The 22,919-nt window shown below is 45.4% G+C and overlaps 1 long non-coding RNA gene across 5 annotated transcripts in view; it reads right to left on the bottom strand.

Moving 5' to 3' along the window:
* Nucleotides 1–22,919, bottom strand: part of LOC131821871 (uncharacterized) — an 86,923-nt gene that overhangs the window by 33,857 nt on the left and 30,147 nt on the right. For 4 of the 5 annotated variants that reach the window (XR_009350004.1, XR_009350003.1, XR_009350007.1 and 1 more), the window contains 4 exons: nucleotides 20,452–20,525; nucleotides 10,676–10,835; nucleotides 10,220–10,329; nucleotides 10,032–10,081 (listed from right to left, as the gene is read on the bottom strand). This is a non-coding gene — a long non-coding RNA (uncharacterized LOC131821871). The remainder of the gene's footprint in view (nucleotides 1–10,031; nucleotides 10,082–10,219; nucleotides 10,330–10,675; nucleotides 10,836–20,451; nucleotides 20,526–22,919) is intronic. The other variant, XR_009350006.1, reaches the window with a different exon arrangement.

The raw sequence follows: 22,919 nt of genomic DNA, 5'->3' as shown, positions 1-22,919 counted from the left end.
CTCTCTCTCTCTCTCAAATAAAAATATAAATCTTTAAAATAAATAAATAAAAATAATCTTCCATTACAAGAGGAAGCCTAGAACCTCTGCAACAAAGTCATAAGATTGACTTAAATTCCTTTTTGGATTACTATCAAGTTTTAAATGTCTACCTTGACATTTTGTAATACCATGAAGACACTGATCAAATCTGTTCTTAGAAAGGTTACCAGTAGGGCGCCTGGGTGGCTCCGCTGGTTAAGCATCTGCCTTCAGCTCAGATCAGGATCCCAGGGTCCTGGGATGGAGCCCCGCATCGGGCTGGTTATTCTGTTCAGCGAGGAGCCTGCTTCTCCCTTTCCCTCTGCCTGCTTCTCTGCCTACTTGTGCTCTCGCTCTCTCTCTCTCTGTCAAATAAATAAATAATCTTAAAAGAAAAAAGTTACCAGCAACTTCTTGTGACGATCCTGTTGAGCATTGGCTAAAGAGCATGGAAGAGAAAGCTGTCTGTCCCAGTGTTCGTGGAGTGATGGCAAGATCCAAGTGGAGAGATGTTCTGGAGTGAACATGTCTGGAAGGGTGATTTGAATGATTCTTTATCTGTCTCTACCTCTTGGCCAAGTTTCTGTGGGAGCTGAGATGGCTGGTGGCTGACAGAGAGATGAGGAAGAGGGCCGGAGCGGCTCTGAGGGCCAAGAACAGGCCCAGCAGCACTCCGACACAGTTACTAGGCTCCGGCGGGTGCTCTGCTCGCTCGCTCTCTCTGCACCTGCTGACATGGCCTCTTACACAAACCTTACATAAATCCTCAGTTCCCTTTCTCTTCACTGATCCCACCAGAATGCAGATTTCTGCCCTGCTCACTCTCCTTCCGCTGGCTTTCTCTCTCCTGGCACTTCCTACAACAGTATTTCCTACTTGGAAGGGACCCGACCTCCTGTTTCCACGTGAGCAGCTCTCAGTTCCCTCTAGCAAGTTAGGCTCAAAAGGAATGACATAGAGCTTGTGGATACTGGGATTAATATTTATAAGCTTGTACAAAATAGTACACAAAATAAATTTATTTTTATTAGACTGTGTCAGTAAAAAAAAAAAAAAAAGGATTACAGGTAGTACCCACCAGTAGGGGAAGGGCCTAGCAATTCACCCAGAGATCAGCATGGATTAAGGCACACAAAGAGACTGAACTATATGTATCTGAGATCAGCTGTCCACCTCCAAAATAGTACCCTCGTAGTTTTCCAATATCCCTACAGTTCTCACCAACAGGGTCACTCCTACTGGGCATTCTGAAGACATACAGATATGGGTTCTTAGAGCAAAGCAGTGACACTGTTCGTATTTGGCCTTGGCCCAGTCCCTGCTCAACAACTGGGGAGTGGTTTAAACTCTCTGAACTCTGGTTTCTTCATCTGTTAAAAACAATCCTTTTCTCTTCTCTGTATCCGATTCCTTGGCATCCCTGAGTGGCTGGTATTTAATATCCAGTAAGAGGCCAACCGACAAGATGGCCTCTCTTCCCACTGTATCTACCTTTTATTTATTAACAGTCTCTTAGTAACTGACATCTGATGGATACTTACAAGTTTCACCTAAGCCTCCCACTAGTAGTAGTCTGATTATCTATTTATCTCTACGTTACCTGACAAGGAAATGGTCTGAGAAAGGTTTACATGACCTGCCTGCCATTATGGGACAAATCAGTGGTAGAACTAGGATCAGAAGTCCTATCTCCTCACCCCTCGCCCATTGTGCTTTCTGAGAGGTGAGCATTTCCAACCTGTGTTTCTGAACCCTCCTTGTTTCTGACTGTCTGGACAGAAAAAGGGAGAGGAATCCCAGGCTTTGCACTGAGCCCACGACCACAAGCCTTTGCCTATAGTTTCTTAGATGTACTGTGTGTTTTGACTCCCGTCCAACCCTCTTCCTCAACTCTAGAAGCCCTCACTATCCGAAGTCTACCAAACCTGACTGGATACCTTCTCTAGGCAGCCCTTCCTGACCAGACCCAAACCACAGTCATCATCCCCTTGCATTAAAATCCTCAAGCACCTGAGAGTCCAGAACCCTCAACTAGCTGTGTGTTTGTGTATGTGTGTGTGTGTTGAAACAGTATTAACAGTAGTAGCTCTATACAACAGATTTGAGGGAAAAAAAGAGAAAAATGAAAACATACCAAAATATCAGAGGTTTAATCAAACAGCCAGATTATTCTAGACTATGACCAGGATGAATAGAAATTCAGGTCAACTTCTTAACTTTGTCTGTCCATCTAAAATTCTGAAGTAATCACTGGTGATAACCAGGTCAGCCTAGAGGGTCTGTGAGATCCTCCTGGAAAAAAGAATCCGTGGTCTCAGGGCTGTCTTCCTTTATGAAGGAAAGTGGGGTCAGATATTACAGAAAGATCGGCCTGCTGAACCCCAATGAGGGCTCCCTTTAGCCCCAAGTAAACCAAGAAATTCTGCTTGAGGAGCTTCCTAACCCTAACCCTAGTGTTCTGGGGGGTAGGGTGGTTACTCTCTGAAAATGACATATATGTCTATTCCAGATTTTCAAGCAGCATCTTCTACTGCTCTTGGGTGCAAGAAGATAGGTACTTCATTGATCCCTGGGACATTTTCGGTCAAAACTACACTACCCAAAGCTGACCTGGGCATGTCTGATAACTGTATTTTTCATCCAGTTGACAAGTGAAATTTATAGCAGAAGGGATCAAAGCCCTGGCATGCTGGGAAGGAAATGTACATGGGAATTCCAGAACTGAAAAGGCCAGTGACCCATGAGACTCAATGGCCCCAGGGGGAGTTTTGAAGCCCTTGTTCTGACGAAAGGAAATGAAATGGGTTCTCTTTCATTTTAAAGGATGGGGAAATGGTTTAGGAGGACAAGACCCACTTGGAAGCGATGAGCTCTCTTGTAGTGAGCTTTAGCTACGTTAAAATGAATGGTGGCAAAGACCAGCACCATATGCTTGCTAGTTACTAACTGAAGACCTACAGGGCTAGCTACTCTTTGGAGGTAAAACTCTTCCCGGGCATCCTAGCAAAGTGAGGTGGCACTTCCCGCTTAACAACAGGGGACCATTTCTGAAGTCATGTCTACTTTAGATACCAAGGTCTGTCTAAAGATTTCCATACTCGTTCAGTTCAACAATAGTCCTCCAGCATCTATTTCCCAGGGGCTAGTTGCTAGAGACGCAGAGATAATAATAGCTAGTAGCAACAGTCAAGCATTACCAAGAGGGTTTTTTTGTTTGTGTGTGTTTTTTGTTTTTGGGTTTTTTTTTTTTAAATTCTGAGAGACCCTCCGCAGGGTGCTCTACCTAGATCATCTTGTTTCATTCTGTCCATCGCACTGTGGGGTGTTCTTTGCCCCACTTGACCAATGTGGAAAAGGGCATGTAGCAAGGTTATGAAGTTTGCGTAAGGTCACAAGGCTAGTACACAGCAGAGGTGGGACTTAGTCCCAGGCATATCGAATCCCAAACTGTGTGATCTAACCACGACCCCACTCCGCCTCAGACTATTCGGCTTTCTGACCCTCATGGTCGGAAACCTGACAGTGTGGGTTTGCGGTCTGGCTTCGCCACTTACCACTTACGTGAACTTTGACCCATTAAACCTCCACGTGCCTCAGTCTCCTCATCTGAAAAGAGGGATAATAATAGAATCTAACTCCCAGAACCACAATGAGGATTCCGAGTGCTTAGAAGAGTTCCTTGCACATAATAAGCACTATACGTGTGTTAAAATAAATGAGCTTAAGTCTGAATGGGATTACAGGACAGGCTTCTTGAAAGAGCTGATGCCTGGGTTGAGTCACAGAAGATGAGTAAGAGTCAGCCAGGTGAATCGAAGCAGCGAACGTGGGCCGGGCAGGGGGAGAGTGTGAGCCCAAGCCAGCATCGTGGGCGGGAGCTCACATACGCGCCGCTTGGTAATTCTAGACGGGAGCATAAAGTGCAGAAAGGAGAGAGGTGGGGGAGGGTTCTGGAAAGGCCTTCTACATCACTGGAAGGAATCTGGACTTTATTTCACATGGACCATGGAACCATGGAGATAAAGGGTTTCATTCAGGGGCACAGCATGAATAGATGTACATAGGAGGAGAGATTTGTTCTATGGTCTAAAACTTACTTTAAAAATCTTAAATTAGGGGTACCTGGGTGGCTCAGTGGGTTAAAGCCTCTGCCTTCGGCTCAGGTCATGGTCCCAGGGTCCTGGGATCAAGCCCCGCATTGGGCTCTCTGCTCAGCAGGGAGCCTGCTTCCTCTTTCTCTCTGCCTGCCTCTCTGCCTACTTGTGATCTCTGTCTGTCAAATAAATATATAAAATATTTAAAAAAATTTAATTTAATTAAAAATTAAAATTAAATTTAAAATTAAAAATACTCAGCCCAGGGCACATGGGTGGCATCATAGGTTAAGCGTCTGACTCTTGGTTTCAGGGTCGTGACCTCAGAGGCATGAGATCAAGCCCCACGTCAGACTCCACACTCAGCGCAATCTGCTTGAGATTCTCTCTCTCCTCCCTCTGCCCCTCCCCTGCTATTTGTGTGGGCATGTGTGCGTTCTCTAAGAAAAAAAAAATACTCAGCACAGTGTGTGATACACACATACCCATGCATATATACATGCACATAACGTATATAGGGACAGTCAGTATCGGAACTACCCCTATGAGGAGCACACTCCAGCCGTGCTCACTGTGCATCTGAAAGACTAATTATGAACATACATTCCAGAAGCGGAACTGGAAAGCTTCAACCAATCTACCTAAATCTGCACGAGAGTGTTGGTTCATTAATACAAGGGATGTTAGAAATAAACTTTCATTGGTAAAATAAAAGTATTCTAGATTTATGGATCTGTACCACCATCTGCCCTTGCATGAAGGGGACCTAAGAAACTGATGAGCCCAGAGTGGCATTCTAGGTCTAGGAAGCCACTGGTCCTGCGTCCTGACACCTAATGGAAGATCCCATCGCCTGACCTAACCACAAGCTTAGCTAAACTGCAGCGACTGGGGAACTGCTAAACGTGCCTCAGTGAATCTCTCCCACGTGGGGCTTCACGGTCTCATGAGGACAGGTTGTAGGACTGTGTCTAACCACTAATAGATGTGTTTGGCAGAACTGGGTCGAAGCCCTGTTGTCTCTGGAATGGACCACCCGGCCGGCAGATTGCACAGGACGGGGCGAGGATGACAACCCGCAGCCATCTTGGGTCAGTGGAAGCTACTGACGGTCACTGAAAACTCAGTGACAATGTGAGAGGCTAAAAAGGCTTAGCTCGATTTGCAGGAGGACTAAAGGAGGGCAAATACGGAGGCTGCTGCAAGTGGCTCAGTCAAGAGATAATGAACAAGAAGGTCCGAACGAGAGCGGTGCCAGTGGGCGAAAAGAAAATGGAGTCAAGAGCTATTGAAGAGGTAAACTCAGGAAGTCTCGGTGATCCTTTGGAATCCTTTGGATGGTAAGGTCTGGGAACAGGTCTGTAACAACATCTAGGCTTCTTGTTGGAGTGACTGGGTAGGTGTTGGTGACACTCCCTGAAGTAGGGGACAGTAGAAAAGCCAGAAGAGGAGAACGTTTGGGGGTGAGGCAGGGGCAAGCATTTTGAGAAACACTGAGCTGGACATCTACACGGAGACATCCAGCAAGCATTTGGATATTAAAGGCTGAGGCTCAGGGGAAAGTCCGGGCTTGAAATAGGACGGGAAGCCATCAGCACGTGGGGGTAGAGAGTACTTGAAGAGCGGATGGTCCCTCACTTACCATAATACAAAGTCAGTAGATGATGGTTAAAAAGCGTCAAGAAAACAGAATGTGGAAACAGCATTGTGGTTCCTCAAAAAAGCAGATTGGGGAATTGCTGAACGATCCAGCAATTCCATTTCTGGGTATAAGTTCAGAAGGGGTGTAAGCAAGGACTCGGGCAAGTGTTTACACACTTGTGTTCACAGCAGCACTTTCCTAACGGCCAAAAGGTGGACGGCTCAAATGTCTATCATGGAACAGATGGAAGAACAAAATACAGTGTGTGTATGTGTGCGCGCCCACGTGTCTGTGTATAAAATAGAATATCATTCGGTCTGAAAAAGGAACCAAAGTCCAAATTCACAGTGACAGGTACTAGAATAGCGGTTGCCGGGGACATGCAGGGAAGGGAATGGGAAGTTACCGTTCAACAGGCACAGAATTTCAGTTCCCAATGAGGAAGAAATTCGAGAGATGGATGGTGGTGATGGTTGCATGACAATATGAATGTCCTTAGTGCCCCTGACCTTGACACTTAACAAATGATTAAAATGGCAAATTTTGTGCTATGTATGTTTTACCACAATAATCAAAAAAGAAATTGCAAGCTAATAATCATACTCTTTTTTAGAGATTTATTTATTTACTTGAGACAAAGAGAGAGGGAGAAGCAGATTCCCTGCTGAGCAGGGAGCCTTATGTGGGGCTCGATCCCAGGACCCTGAATTCACAACCAGAGCTGAAAGCAGACGCTTAACTGACTGAGCCACCCAGGTACCCCAATAATCATATTCTTTTAAATGACTGAGGTAAACACCGTAAGGAACACTTCAAGGAGTGATTGCTTCTGGTAAGAAGGAAAGGGATAGGCAAAGGGAGTTTTGCTTCTCATTATAAGCCTTTGGTACTCTTTTTTTTTTTTTTTTTTTTTTTTTTTTTTTTAGCTATATACATGTTTCATATTATAAAAATAAAAACATTTTTTTTTCTTAAGATTTTCTTTATTTATTTGACAGAGAGACAGAGAGAGAAAGGGAACACAAGCTAGGTGAGTGGGAGAGAGAGAAGCAGCCTGCCCGCTGAGCAGGGAGCCCGAAGCAGGGCTCGATCCCAGGACCCTGGGATCATGACCTGAGCCGAAGGCAGCCGCTTAATGACTGAGCTGCCCAGGCACCTGAAATAAAAACTTTTTAAACTGTAGAAGCAAGCGGATGAGGGTGCCTGGCTGGCTCAGTCGAAAGGACATGTGACTCTTGATCTCAGGGTTGTGAGTTTGAGCCCCATGTTGCGTGTAGAGATTACTAAAATCAACTTCAAAAAAAAAAAATAAAGTAGATGAGATCACTCAGGGAGAGTTCAAGAAGTTGGTGGGAGAAGAGGTACCTTAGGGTAAAGGTCGCAAGAAACAATATTATCTACTAAAACAAGGTACCAGAAAGGGTTATCACAAGGATCTAGAAGAATCACTCGTTTACTGTACTAAGCACAAGAGCAGCTCCCAGGATCTAGAAAGTTGTCTGGGGGACCTTCTCCTGGGCTCTCTGTCATCATTCCCCCTCGCCCCACTGATCCATCCCACAAGGCTCCCCCTCTCCTCCCCCTCTGCTACTCCACACCTCTCCCTTGGCTCATGATCTCTTCCTTGCTTCTCTGGGAGCATTTACTTGACTTCCACACTCCCTTCCCTGCCCAGCAGCGTCTTCAGGTCACTCGCCCACACTCACGTGGCCAGAATCACAGCTTCAGCCTCCGTGTCTATGCAACTTCTCAGCCCTATTTCCTAACGGCCACCTCCCTCCATCTTGCCATATTCCTAGGCATCCCCTCTGCCTAAATGTCCACCCCTAGTCCTAGTGGCCAGGCCCGAGGCTTCACCGTCCCTTCCTGAGACGCTGTGGGTGGGGAAATAGAGCCTCGAAGGAGACTGAAGCCGGCCATTAACCAAAATATAACTACTATCAAATAAGATCCTTGAGGAATACAGGAGTGGGACAACAGGAGAAGAAGAGCCACGGAGAGTGCGCCAGCAGGTGAGTGGCTGAAGGATGTTGAAAGCTGCCAAACAAAGTTCCTCAAAACACCGACTAAAAGGTTTGGCGTGGGGGTGAACAAAAAGGAAGGAAGTGGGACGTCACGTATAGACTATTCATTCCTTCAGGAGGCTTGGCTGACAAGGGAGACATCAGGTAAAATTGTCTGAGGGGGCGCCTGGGTGGCTCAGTGGGTTGAGCCTCTGCCTTCGGCTCAGGTCATCATCCTGGAGTTCCAGGATCAAGTACCGCATCAGGCTCTCTGCTCAGCGGGAGTCTGCTTCTCCCTCTGACCCTCCCCCCACCATGCTCTCTCTCTCTCTCTCAAATAAACAAAGCCATTTAAAAAAACCTGAGGTTTTGTGATGGTTTCAAATGTAGCAGAGTATAAAGGAAGAGTAAAGAATTGTCAAGAGATGGGTGGGTGAAAAGGTTGGCGTTGACTAGGAGAGGATATGCTATCCTCAGAGACCGGCAGAAAAAAACCTAAGAAATGCAGGTACAGGTTTTTGATCCAGAGTTCATATTATTTTGCCACAGAGACCAACCTTGACCACAGGCCTACTCTTCATACAAGAAAAGAGGACCAAGGACAGAACTTTGGACAATGCCAACACTTAACAGTGCGAGCGAGTTGCCCATTCCAGATCTGATCCTTCAGGGTGAATGTTTTATTTGGGTCTGGCTTTCCCTACCATGTATGGCTCTGGACCTGTCCCCTTAACACCCAATTGGCTACAGGCCCCAGAAATGCCAACTGACAACCTTTACAAACCATAATCAGGAGAGAAAATATGTAATGATGCAGTCATATGTTCTGGAAAGAGGACAGGAGTGAGAATCATGGGATCTGCTCCCTTCCCTCTGTGGGTGTCTGTATTTCCATACGTAAAAGTGAAGAGGCAGGGTCCGCTGTCCCCACGGCTCCTCCAGTTGGACCACTCGTTATTCTTTGACCTCTTATCTATGCTCTCCTTGTGGGGGTATCGACACTCTCTTGCACTAATACAAATGGGTGGAAGCTGGCTCTCTTCTTCTCAAGCTCCTGATCAAAGGAAAAACTCCAGGCCTCCTGGGTGGCTCAGTGGGTTAAGCATCTGCCTCGGGCTCAGGTCATGATCCCAGGGTTCTGGGATCGAGCCCCACACTGGACTCCCTGCTCAGCGGGGCATCTGCTTCTCCCTCTCCCTCTCCCCCTGCCCCCCAGTTCGTGCTTGCTCTCACTCTCTCTCTCTCAAATAAATAAATAAAATCTTCAGGGGAAAGAAAAAGGAAAAACTCTGAGGAACTGGCACAATCACAGAATATGGTAAATAGAAGAAAGCAGGAGTCAAAGAGAAAATGTGAGTGGCCTCTTGCTGTTGATGTCAGTGCTCGGCTGGACAACAGCGAGACCGCGTTTCCTTGAGATCGAGTCAATGGCTCGGAAGTGGGAAAACCCAAAACTCCTCTTTGTCTGGTCAAATGGAGATTTACTCCCCAACCCTGCTAAGTCCGGAGGAAATAGTGAATATTTTCCTCTCCTCATAACATCCCTCGTGCAGTCATCATAAGCATTAAGAATGTTCTAATCCATGTAACAGAAAGGGGGTTTCACCATTGTTCTCAAGTAACCAACTATTCTTACCACATCTTCAAAGCTTCACTGGAGGAGGGGGCGGAATTAAACTCAGGACAGTACGCCCTGCCCCCCTTCCTCCACACCACCAGCTAGGAACAATTTACCAGTGTTCACGCCTAGGCTCCTCACTCCTATTCTGAAGTCTAAAAATACTTTGGTAAGAGTGGGATTGTGAATAAAGATCGTGCTGTCCTTTCCACAAAAAGCTGGGACGACTGATCTATGAGTAAGCCACAGCCTTCCAGTTCTTTCGCAGGCTTGGAGATGGGACTGTTCTGTGTCATTTCTACCCTCGCACACTCTGGGGACCAACAAGCTTCCCTGTGTTCCCGGGGGGCCAGGGGGTAGAGGGGAAAGCAGTGAGCAATGCCTGGGGCCTCACACAGACCCTGTCCTGTGGTCCACGAGCAGGCCACGTGTAGCTATAGGCTGAGTCCCCACACCTCAGTACTGAATGCCACAGCCCCTCCCTCCCCCAGCTCAGAGCCCCGGTCAGGTGCCCAGCTCCTGTCTGGAGTTGTGAGGCCGGACAGGTCCCCTGAGCAGGGTTGGGCGGAGGACCCCCTGCCGTCCTGGTGTTTGTACCGAGGCAGGTAGAGGCGAGCCCCGAGTCTGGATGATGGGGACTGCTCGGCTATTACCTCTTTGAGCAGCTGGTCTCTCCACCGTGAGAGAATTAGCAGGTGGTCACCTGGAGGTGGGTGGGGGGGGGGGGAGGAAGAGCGTGAGCAAGTGAAGCTGGAAAATGAGGGAAATGAAAATTCAGGGGAGGTGGCTTGCCCCCCATCCCCCGTAGAAAGGTTCGTGCCTCAACCAGCAAGGCTCCCACCTGCGCCCACTCTGAAGATGCCATTGTCGCCTGTTCACATCCGAGGCTCAGCTGCCTTCCTAGCTTGCTTTTCTGCGTGTGCTTTGCATCTGTGCCTCCCCCAGGGGCCGCTGCCAGGAGAAAGTTCAAATCTAGTGAGATCAAGGGGATAAAGGGTGCTTTGGATTCTTCCTTTGTTGGTTTAAACATTCTTTTGAGGCACTAAGGGCCACCTCTATAATGCATAAAATAAGCAGCCGTCTGTTTTACGAGCCATCCAACTGAAAACGGGTTAATTCAAGCACAATCTACCAATGGACTCATCGTCGGGCCTCAGCTAATTGCCGGAGATGAGCTGTGTCACCAGACATATGCACTCTTATTTCATTAGCTGGATGTGTCTGTGTCAGAGGCAGGCCGTGAACTTGGTGAAAAAGACCAAGGCTCTGGTTAACCCTGGACAGAAGGTGACCTTACTTTCTGGACTGTCCTGCAGCCCTCAGCTCCTGGATCAGTCTGGCCACCTGAGGCTGAATCTCTCCTCTTACAGAAACTGGTTCACTTCACCCTCCATCCGAAGTCTCCAATACTTGGCAGTTGAGTTCCTTGTATAAGTAGGACTTCACGAATGGCCTGCCTGTGGGGAGAAGGAAAAACTAAATAAAGAATGAAGTTCTCCTGAGATCTGAAGGTGCCCTTCTCCTTAGCTTTGGCTAAGTACACTGGATTCAAACACTTTTTAAAAAAAAACTTGGGTTTCAAAGCTCTTCGTGTTTACTTCGTAGATAGATGAGACAGAACCAAACAAGGCACCCAGCTTTCCAACTCAAGAGTGATGCCTATAAAGGCATGATCCGGATATATTTATCAAATAGGTAACAGTTGTTCTCAGCGTGCCCCAAGTCCCCCAGTAGAACGTTCTTCCACTTTCCAGCTCACGTCCTTGGGTCCCAGTATCTCCTGCTGCCATGTGGACATACAGGGTCGTTTGTTCTCTGTCTTACCTCTAATTCAAGCTGGGGTGCCTATTCCTTAGCACTGGGCACCACTCCAGACCTGTCCTATACCTCAAATCAAAAGGTTTTGTTCCACTCTCTCAGGGTCCAACTTGAGAAAGGGATATTCCCTTAAGTGACAAGTTCACATTTTTTTTTTAGAGAGGTCTTCTGGAATTTGGTAGCCTAGATCAGTGATCCTAGTGGTAGATATTTTGAGGTATTCAGGAGGGCAGTTTAAGAACTCCTGAGGGGCGCCTGGGTGACTCAGTCGGTTAAGCATCTGACTTGATTTCGGCTCAGATCATGATCTCAGGGTAATGCACTCAAGCCCCATGTTGGGTTCCTCACTCAGAGTGGAATCCACTTAAGATTCTCTCTCCCTCTCCCTTTGCCCCTCCTGCTTGTGTGCGCGCACACACACACACACTCTCTCTCTCCCCCCCTCTCTCTCTCTCAAATAAATAAATGTTAAAAAAAAAAAAAAGGAATAGTTCAGGCACTCAGAGAGGCTGCTTTCTGGTTTTAGAATTTAGAGATGTAATGCTGATTTAGAAATTACTCTCTGCTTCTTGCCTCTCTACTTTTTTCACCGGAAGAAACAGATTAAAACCGGCTAAGAGAAACATGTTAATCACGGTTAAGTCATTTGGCCAAAGGTGATTTAATTGCACAAAAATTATACTGTTACTACACTATTACAAAGCCTGCTTAGAGAACTAATCTGAATAAAATCAGGAAGCAATTTTTCAATTTAAAAATGTGCTTACATCAACTTTGACAGATCTAACAACTTGATGAATCTCAAAGACATTTGCTGGGTGTAAGAAGCTAGTTTCAAAGTTACCTCCTGTTTGTTTCCATGTACATGACATTCTCAAAAAAATAAAACTACAGCGACGGAGAAACACGTCAGTGGTTGCCAGGGTTTGGGGATGAGTGTGTATTACAACAAAGGGAACTTTGGGGGGAAGAAGGAACTGTTCTGTATCCTGATTGTAGTGGTGATTACATGAATCTATACCTGTGTAAAAATCTGGAGAAATGTACATACCAATAAGTCAAACTTCCTATATATTAATCTAAAAACTAAATTAAGGGATACTTTCCCCACTATTTAGTTCTATGCAAAATCAAGTTTACCTTCTAAAAAGAAAGTCAAGAGGCGTCTGGGTAGCTCAGTCAGTTAGGCATCTGCCTTCTGTTCAGGTCACGATCCCACAGTCCTAGGATCGAGTCCCACACCCAGATCCCTGCTCAGACAGGAGCCTGCTTCTCCCTCTGCCTCCTGCTCCCCCTGCTCGTGCGTGCATGCACTCTCTCTCTCTCACTCTCTCTCTGACAAATAAATAGATAAAATCTTAAAATAAAAATCTTAAAATAAAAAGTCGGGGCACCTGGGTGGCTCAGTGGGTTAAGCCTCTGCCTTCGGCTCAGGTCATGATCTCAGAGTCCTGGGATCAAGCCCCACATCGGGCTCTCTGCTCAGCAGGGAGCCTGCTTCTTCCTCTCTCTCTGCCTGCCTCTCTGTCAAATAAATAAATAAAATATTAAAAATAAATAAATAATAAATAAATAAATAAAAAGTCAAGTGATAAGCTCAAGATGCTCCAGGTCTGAAGAATGGGCATGAAAAGGTCTTTGGGGAAAAGATGAAGATGGCCCTCTGAGCACCCCCAAGGAAAGTGTTGAATCTACGGAGAAGGCAAAGCCTGTATTTGGAGGTGATGGCTAGCCATGAAATGTGGTTTGTAGCCAATCACCCACAGTCTCTCATTCCCCCTCAGTGTTTCTTTTGTGGTCAGAGCCAACCGACTGACTGACAAGGGTTGGGGGTGGCTTTTCGCTATTCGGAGTTACCTTACAGGCCCACTTGGGCCTTGTACACTGGCTCCACAAGCAGTGATCAGGCCAGTGATTCCGACTTTGGAAGGGCTGGGGGAGGGGGGGACCAGGCTGAGATCCCATATTTTGGTTTCCCAGTGCCTCCCTCTGCTAATGAAGATTTATATAGCAAATGTTCGCTCTTTCATGAAAGTGATTTTCAATTAAATTTGGTTACTGACAATTTCCAGAAGGTGAACAATACCTCTCTGGATTATTAGAGGCCCACTTAAAGCTCTGCATACCCAGGTGTGGGGCCTCACTGCTTTTGTCTAACTAGCCAGTCTGGCCGCCAGATGGCCAATTAGTTTAATGCCCACACAATGAGCCAGATGCCTTAATTCAGCTTCTGGAAACACATTCAAGGCCCTAGTTTTCTGTCATTACCGTCTTTTTTTTTTTTTTTTTTTTTACTAAATTTTTTATTTTGAGATCACTGTAAATTCACATGCAATTGGAAGAAATAATACAGTGGGATGCTGTGTATCCTTTACCCAGTTTCCCTTAGTGGTAGCATCTTATAAAACCATAGTATAATGTCACAACCAAGATAAAGACATTGCTACAACTGAACGATCTTGCGCAGATTTCCCCAGTGTTACTTGTGATCATTTGTTTGTGCCTATGTATTTAGTTCTATGCCATTCTACCATGTGTAGGTTCATAGATCCACCAAGGAAGTAGAGAACTGTACCATCACCACAAGGATCCTTCCTGCTACTATTTATAGCCATACCCACCTCCTACTTGTCCCATTCCCTAACCCCTGGCAGCCACCATCCATGTCCCCATCCCTATATTTTTTGTCATTTCAAGAGTATTTTATATATACATACACACATACACACACACACACACACACACACATATATATAAATACACATATATAAAATCATACGGTATGTAACTTTTTAAGATGGCTTTTTCCTTACTCGGTAAAATTCCCAGGAGATTCATTCAAGGGACTGTGTGAGCCATGCCCCACTTCTTTTTATTGCTGAACAGTATTCCAGGGCATAGAATGATGTACCACATATTATTTAACTATTAATATGTTGAAGGACACATGTAGGGGCGCCTGGGGGCTTCAGTCTGTTAAGCATCTGACTTTAGCTTAGGTCATAATCTCAGGGTCCTGGGATCGAGTCTTCATCAGGCTCCCCCACTCAGCAGAGAGTCTGCTTCTCCCTCTGCACCCCCCACCATGGTCTCTCTCTCTCTCTCTCTCTCTCTCAAATAAATAAATAAAATCCTTTTTTAAAAAAAAAGAATACATGTATGAGATACCCAGTTTCTTGACATCCTCACCAGCATTTGGTGTTGTCACTACTTTTTATTTTAGCCATTCTGATAGATGTGTAGTAGTATCTCATGGTGGTTTTGATTTGCATTTTCCTGATGGCTAGTGATGCTGAACATCTTTTCATGTGTTATTTGCCATCTGTATCTCCTCTTTAGTGAAATATTTATTTATATCTTTTGCCCATTTTTAAAAAATATTTCTTTAGTTATTTTAGAGAGAGAGCATGAGTGGGAAAAGGGTCAGAGGGAGAGGGAGAGAATCCTCAATCAGATTCCCCACTGAGCATGGAGCCAACATGGGGCTCAAGCCCAGAACCCTGAGATCATGACCTGAGCCGAAACCAAGAGCCAGACACTTAACTGACTGAGCCACCCCAGCACCCCCTGTCCATTTTCTACCTGCTCTGAGTTTTGAGAGCTCTTTATATATTCTAGATACAAATCCTTGGTCAGATACATAGTTTGCAAATACTTTCTCTAGTCTATAGCTTGATCTTTCATAGAGCAAAACTTTCAATTTTGGATAAAGTTCAATTATACTTTTTTCCTTTTATGGATCATGATTATAGTGTTAAGCCTAAGAACCCTTTGCTGAGCCCTAGGTTATGACTTTCTCCTGTGTGGTTTTTTTGTTCGTTTGTTTGTTTTTTGCCTACAAGTTTTATAGCTTTACACTTTAAGTCTGTGATCCCTTCTGAATTCATTGTTTGTATAAGGTGCGATGTTTGGGTCAAGGTTTTATTTGTTTGTTGCCTATGGATGTCAATTGCTTCTGCACTTTTTGTTGAAAGGCTAGCCTTCCTTCAGTGAAATTGCTTTTATTTTTGTCAAAATTCAGTTGAGCACATTTGGGTTTATTTCTGGGTGCTCCATTCTGTTCCACTGATCTATGTGTCTACCCTCCACTATTACTACACTGTCTTGATTACTGTAGCTATATAGTAAGCCTTTACATTGGAAAGAGTAATGTCTCCCCAGTTTATTCATTTTAGAAAGATTTTATGTATGTATATATGTATGTATTTGAGAGAGAGGACAAGAACAGAGAGGGGCAGAGGGAGAGGGAGAAGCAGATTCCCCACTGAGCAGGAAACCTGGTGTGGGACTTGATCCCAGGACCCTGAGATCATGACCTGAGCTGAAGGCAGATGCTTCACTGACTGAGCCCCCAGATGCCCCCCATTTATTCTTTATAAACATCATTTTAGCTACTGTAGGTCCTTCGTCTTTCCATATAAACTTTATAATAAGCCCATCTATGTCTACAGAAATCCCTGCTGGGAGGTTGAGAGGGATCCCATTGACCTATAGATCAATTTGGGCAAAACTAACATCTTTACTATGTTGAGTCTTCTAATTCATAAACATAGTAAGTCTCTCAAATTATTAATGTCTTCTTTGGGTTCTTTCATTAGTGTTTTATAACATTCAGGATACAGATGAAACATGTCATGTTTTGTACATTTTTTGTTAAGTTTTATACCTAAAAATTTCATTTCCATTGGAGCAATTATAAATAGTGTTGTGGCTTCTCATTTAGATCTCTACATCGTTAGTATACAGAAGTGTGACTGATGTTTATGTGTTGATCTTGCATCAGATGACCTGGCTGGATTCAATTATTAGTTCCAGAAGAGGTTTTTTTTTTATATCCCCTGTCATTTTTTATGTAGACAATCAAGTCTTCTACAAACAGAGACAGTTTTACTTCATTCTTTCCAATCCATATGTCTTTTATTCCTTTTTCTTGCCTGCTGTGCTGGCTAGAACTTTCAGTACAATGTTGAATAGAAGTGATAAGAGCAGACAAGCTTGCCTTATTCCAGTCTTAAGAGGCGAAGTATTCAGTCTTTCACCACTAAGTATATATAATGTTAACTGTCAGGGTTTTTTAAAAGATGTTCTTTTTTTTTTTTTTTGGAAGAGAGAAAGAGCGAGAGTGAGAGCAGGGGCTGGGGATAGGCAGAGGGACAGAGAGAATCACACTGAGCTGAGCATGGAGCCGGATTCGGGACTTGATCTCATGAACCTGAGATCATGACCTAAGCCAAAATCATGAATGGGACACTTAACTGACTGAGACATCCAGGCATCCCAGAGATCTTTATGAGGTCAGGGAAGTTCCCTTCTCTTCCTGATGTACTGAGTTTTTGTCATAAATGTTGAATTTTGTCAAATTTTTTTCTGTGTTAATTGATATGGTCATATGACTGTTCTTTCATTTTTGATATGGTGGACTTTACCGAATGATTTTAAAATAGTGAGCCAGCCTTGCATACCTTGAGTAAATCCCACTTGGTCATGGCATGTAATTTTTTTATACATTGTTGGATTCATTTTGCTAATATTTTATTTATTTGAGAGAGAGAGAGAGACAGAGAGACAGAATACAAGCGGGGGGGGGGCAGAAGGAGGGGGAGAAGCAGACTCCCCACTGAGCAGGGAGACCGATGTGGGACTTGATTCCAGGACCCCGAGATCATAACCTGAGCCGAAGGCAGATGCTTAACCAACAGAGCCACCCAGGTGTCCCCATTCTGCTAATATTTTGTTGAGGGTTTTTGTGTCCACGTTCATGAGGGATACTGGCCTGTAGTTTGCTTTTATTTATTTGTTTGTTTGTTTTTTGGTACTTTCTCTGGATCTGCTATCCATTTGGAACTCTGACAATATACATGTCGGATGTCTTGTTATTTCCCACAGGTCTCAGAGGCTCTATTATTTTACCAGTCTATTTTCTCTCTGCTGTTCAGACTGAGTAAATGTTATTGAAATGTCCTCAAGCTCTCTGATTCTATCCTCTGTCATCTCACTAGTATGGTTCCAGCAAGTTTCTGTTTTTGGTTTTTTTTTTTATTTCTGTTACTGTATATATTTTTTTCAGTTTTATAATTTCCATTTAGTCCTTTTTTATAATTGGTTTCTCTTTGCTGAGATTTTTCCACTTTTTCATTTATTTCAAGAGACTTTGCGATTGTTTACTGAAGCACCTGCGTGATGGCTGCTTTAGAATCCCCGTCAGATAATTTTGTCTTTTGATTCAGCTCGCTGTTGATGTCAGTTGACTGTCTTTCCTTATTCAAATCATGATTTTCCAAGTCTTAGTATGAGAGGTGATTTTTCATTGTATTTTGGCTATTATGTCAGGAGACTATTGAAATCTTTTATTTTAGTGGGCAGCCATTGCAGGTTTAGCACACAGGTCCTGGCCTTCCTTTCCAGAGCCTCTGCCATGCTGATTTGGTCTACTTGTTAATGCGGTACTGATGGCGCCCCCACGGGTCCACGCTGGGGCCACCTAAGGGAGCCCAAGGCGCTCCATAGGGCTGGGCTGCCTGAGGCCTACGAGTGGAAAAAGTGAGTCTTGAGTCTGTGGAAACAATGAATCTTCCCCGGTTTTGCTTGCTCTAGTGCAACCTCCCTTGCCCGTGCTATATACCATCCTGGTATCTCTTACGGGGAGAGAGCGCTCTCAAGCCCAGGGGCCCTGACAGGCTTCCTGGGCCGGAGTACTTCTTGTGGTTAGATTTGCCCTTGATGGCCTGGCCGTACCGTATCTTGTGGTAAGGGAGAAGAGTCAGGCCTGGTGGGAAAGAACACTTCCCCTGGCTGCTTGGTGTCAGAAGGCCTCACATTCAGTCCCGAGGAGGAAGCTGCCTACCTAAGCCACCTCCTGTTGCTAGGCTGGGGTTTGGGAAATGCTAGGCCTGGTTCACCCTCTTCTGCTGGGCAGGAAGTCATAAGGTACCTCGCTACTAGCATGTTTCTCCAGTCCTGGGGTCCCTAACCATTCTGCCTTCCTCTTTATGCCTTTTGGAATTTTTCTTTGGTTGCCTCTTGAATTATTTCTAGGATTTATAGTTATACTTAGCGGGGAGAAGCAAGGAGAAATGAGTCTGTGCCGTCTTGTCCGGACTGAAAATAGAAGACCGATTTTGCACTGGTTTCTGCTGTTGTTTCTTGGAATGACTCAGGCTTTCATCTGCCCCCCGTTTCTGGGCAAAGAAGCTCAGGTGGCTTTGCCTTGGTTAATATATCAAGCTCCCAGGTTTTTTGAGGTGTGTGTGTATATGCACATGCACGCAAGAAAGAGACAGAGGGAGACAGAAAGAGACAGACAGAGAGGAGAAAGGCTGGCAGAGATCAGCCCTAAAAGAGAGCGTGTGTTAGAGTGGGGCAAACACTCTGACAGGACACGGAGTTAGCTGGGGATCTGTCTTGCCTATAAGATACTCCTATGCCACTATATTCACAGGATCATTATTTTGAGGAGTCAGAAGCACCAAAATTTGGTATCTCCAGACAGGATGGTGGCAGAAAATACGGTTTTAACACATTCTCCTCCCTTTGTGTAAAACCTTAGGACACCAGTGTGTGGCACATTCTGTGCAGCCCTGTTCCTCAAGGAAAACAAGATGGAGGCTGGAGACCACTGCCCATTATGGCGGGCTGAAAATCATGACACTCGCCACCAAATGTCCAACGTCCCAATCCTTAGCATCAGCCAACAGGTTACCTTACATAATAAAAGGGACTTCGCAGGTGTGGTTATGTCAAGGATACTGAGATGGGGAGATGGTCCTGGCTTATCCAAGTGGGCCTCATGATAGAGTTCATCTAAGAGAGAGGCAGGAAGGGGAGAGCCCGAAAAGGCCATGTGACTCTGGAAGCAGAGGTCAGAGAGTGTGAGAGAGATTTGAAGACGGCCTGCACTGGTTCTGAAGATGGAGGAGGGGGGCATGAGCCAGGGAATGCAGGCCGGCGACCTCCAGAAGCTGGGAAAAGGCTGACTGTAGACTTCTGATAGCCAGACCATTAAGATCATAGATCTGTGTTATTCTGAGCCACGTAGTTTGTGGGAATGTGTTCCAGCAACAACAGGAGACTAGTGTGCTGACAAAGGCCAGGTGACCCGATCAGAGGCAGGAGGTTAGGGGGGTAATGCAGAGTGGGACGAGTGAGGCTGCAGCTAAAAGCAGGAGACTCTCCGGTCTGGGAAGGTGAAACCCGAGACATTGGCTTGAAGACAAGACCACTGCTGTCCAATGGGACTCTCTGTGATGATGGAAATGTTCTATATTTGATTTCTCTGGGAGTGGAGCCCCTTGCCACATGTGACTACTGAGAACCTGAAATGTGGGCCGGTACTTCGGAGGCACGGAATTGGTAATTTGATTTACTCATTTAATTTCTGTTTGAGTTGTAAAAGCCACAAGTAGCTAGCGGTTGCTGTATTAAACATAGCAGGTCCCTACCATTAAAAAGAATGTGGGGGAGGCGAACACAAACTTACTCATTTAAAGTCTTCAATGCTAGAAAACTAGCCCACCCAAAATAGCTTGTATAAAATTAAAGAGGCACCAGCCCTTCCCTGGAGATCAGATTCCTCATAACCTCTACCATAATGTAACCACAAGTCTAAAAGATTAAAAAAAACACAATAACAACAACATCTAAACAGCAAGTAAAACTGCTATAATGAAACCCAGAAACTTCACAGGAGATGTGTGGGCTCAGTCCCTGGTCAAAAGCCTGTGTATTCGAAGAACCTAGAATAATGCTGATCGCAGAGTAAAAGCTGGAAGCTGGAGCAGATGGAATTTCAAAAGCACAGAAATCTGAGGCCCATTTAATGGAGAAAGACCTATTCCTACATGCCTCGGAGGTCCAGGGCAGAAGCAGATGGTCAGAATGGCGACCCTGAGTCACAAAGCAAGGCCATATTGTGTTCTGAATTATCTGAGAAGTCAAGGCCATGAACGATGCCATTTTAGAAAGGAAGGGAGAAAAGAGAAAGGAGGGGAGGATGGGAGGAAATGAAAGGAAGAAGGGAGGGAGGAAGGAAGGAAGGAACTCAAGATGGGTAAGTGCAAAACAGGACAAAAAACAAGCTCTCCGCTCTCCTGCAAAACCTGCTTTTAGGGTCTAGCATACGCTGTAGTTGATAGCACAGTTCTTTTTTACTGTCACTTACTAGGACCGATATGTGCTAGGGTTGGTAACTCACTTCAAGGACACTCTATCTCACCATGAACCAGCAACACCGTTCTTCGCCTCCTCCTCCTGCCTTACCTGCCACACAACTTCCCAATCCAGATTGATGCAGTCAGCCACCAGCACCGTTCCCATCTTCAGGCTGCTGAGCCCTGGGGGAGGACAAAGCACAGTGGTATAGACGGGATCGTCTCAAAAATGGTCTCCATGAAATATTACATAGAAGCTCAGTGCACAAGAAAGCGATACACGCCAATATGGAAAACCATCCAAGGCGTGTTACACAGCGAAGTGATATCACACCCCCCCCAGCATGGCTATAATCAAAAAGGTAGACACTGACAAGCATGTGTGATGACATGGAGCAGCTGGGACATTCAGAGACTGCTGGTGGGGTATAAAATTACTGGAGGTTACAGGGGACTTCGGAAGACAGTCCGGACATTCTTCAAAATGTCAACCATAGAGTTATCACATGGCCTGGCAATTCCGCTCCTTGGTAGACACTCGGGACATGAGAATGGCTGTCCATACAAAAACTTGTCATCAAGTGTCTGTAACGACGTGACTCATAATAGCCAAAAGTAGGAACCAACCTGGTGTCTACCAACTGGTGAGTGGCTAAACACAATGTGGTCATACACATCTATATACATCTAATATCTAGAATATTATTTGGCAATAAAAAGGAGGACATTCCAATTTATGCTACAACGTGAAGGAACCTTGAAAACACGGTGCTCAGTGAAGGAAGCTGGTCATGAAAGACCACGTGCTCCCATTTATATGAAATCCCAGAACAGGCAAATCTGTAGAAACAGCAAGGAGATCAGTGGTCGCTTCCAGTGGGGGGAGGGGGCTGGTGATAAGAGAGTGATCACTCTAAAGCAGACAGAGTTTCCTTCCGAGGCGATGGAAACATTCTAAAAATGGACTGTGGCGGTCGTCACACGTATCTGTGAATATACTAAAAAACCACTGAATTGTACACTTTAAATGTGGGAATTGTATAGCATGTGAATTATGGCTCGATAAAGCTGTTATTTTTTTTTTTAAGAAAGCAAGCGATAGAATAATGCATATACTATGAGCTCATTTATATAAAAACCCAAAAACTACATATGCATTTAATATAAACATTTGTGAATGTATGTAAATATATAGAAGATGATTTGGAAGGATACCCACCCATCTGTTAGCATTGGTTACTTCTGGAGAGGGAAGCAGGACTGCCTTCTGTAATCACACTTCCCTGTTCCTCCTCCTACCGCTCTGGTTTTTTCTTCAAGTCGCTTTTGCAGGCATCCCTTCCTCTGCCCACCCCTTTAGAATCTCCTTTTACTCTTCAGGCTCTCCTTGAAGTGATGCTAAGACCACACCTTTTCCATGGCCTCAACAACCCCCATCCGTCCCCTGGCTCATGTCATTCACCTGCTAGGTACTGTGCTGGGACCTTTGATTCCTTTCTCTCCCTCCTCTCCCAGCCCTCAACCTGCAAATTCCATCAGTCTTATTCCCAATTAACCTGCTCATCTCTCTGTCCTTCTCTCCTTGTCCCTGGCCTCCCATGTCACCCCTGCCACTGTTGTTACCTCCTGGATCAAGGGAACAGTCTCGTCCCTGGTCTCCCAGCTTGTACAGGCCATTCTGCACACAACAGCCGGAGCCAACTTTTAAAAAAAATGTGACTCATGTCATATCCATCTCCCTGCTTCAAAACCCTCCAAGAGCTTTCAGTTATGCTGTGTATAATATGCAAGCTCTTTGCTTTGGCCTAATAAGATAGAGCCTTTGCCTAAATCTCTAATCTTAGCCCATCCTGCTAGGCGCCTAGAATTTGTTCCCTCTTGAGGGACTCTGCACCTGTCCAAAATGTTCTCCCATTATCCACGTCTCAGCTTCAGTGTCAGCGCCTCAGAGAGCCCTTCCCTGATCATCCTAAGTAGGCCCTGACCTTGGTCAGTGTCTCATCCCGTCACCCTGTTTTATTAGCTCCCTTACTGTCATCCGAAATTATGTTTCATTTATTGGCTTATTACACATCTTCCCCACCCCTCAAATAGAAATTCCACGAGAGCAGTGACTCTGTTTGCCTTGCTCTTACTGACTCTCTAGCACCCAGCACAATACCTAGCGGGTGCTCGGTGAATGTCTGAGGAATGAATGAGCTAGGGGACAGATGGGGGTTGTTGAGACCACGGGAGATGTACGGTCTTAGCGTCCCTTCAAGGAGGGCCTGAAGAGTAAAATGAGATTCTAAAGGGGTAGGCAGAGGAAGGGATGCCTGCGAAAGCAGACCTGAAGAAACAACCAGAGCGTGCGACCCCCAGGTTTGGGGGCTTAAGCAACTGGATAGGTGGCGGGTACCATTCGCTGCCACTGGAAGACTGAGGGAGGAGTGGGGGTGGGGGGTGGGGATGGATTTAAGAACAGGGGTGTGGACATATTAAATTTGAGATGTGTGTCAGTCTTCCAGCTGGTGGTCCTAAGTAGCTGGCTGTATACAGAAGTCTAGACCTCGGTCAGGATGTCAGGGCTAAAGACAT

This window comes from Mustela lutreola, chromosome X, assembly GCF_030435805.1.
Source record: "Mustela lutreola isolate mMusLut2 chromosome X, mMusLut2.pri, whole genome shotgun sequence".
In the NCBI taxonomy this organism is placed as follows: Eukaryota; Metazoa; Chordata; class Mammalia; order Carnivora; family Mustelidae; genus Mustela; species Mustela lutreola.
The sequence above is the reverse complement of the archived record's forward strand: the minus strand, read 5'-3'. Positions and strand labels throughout refer to the sequence as shown.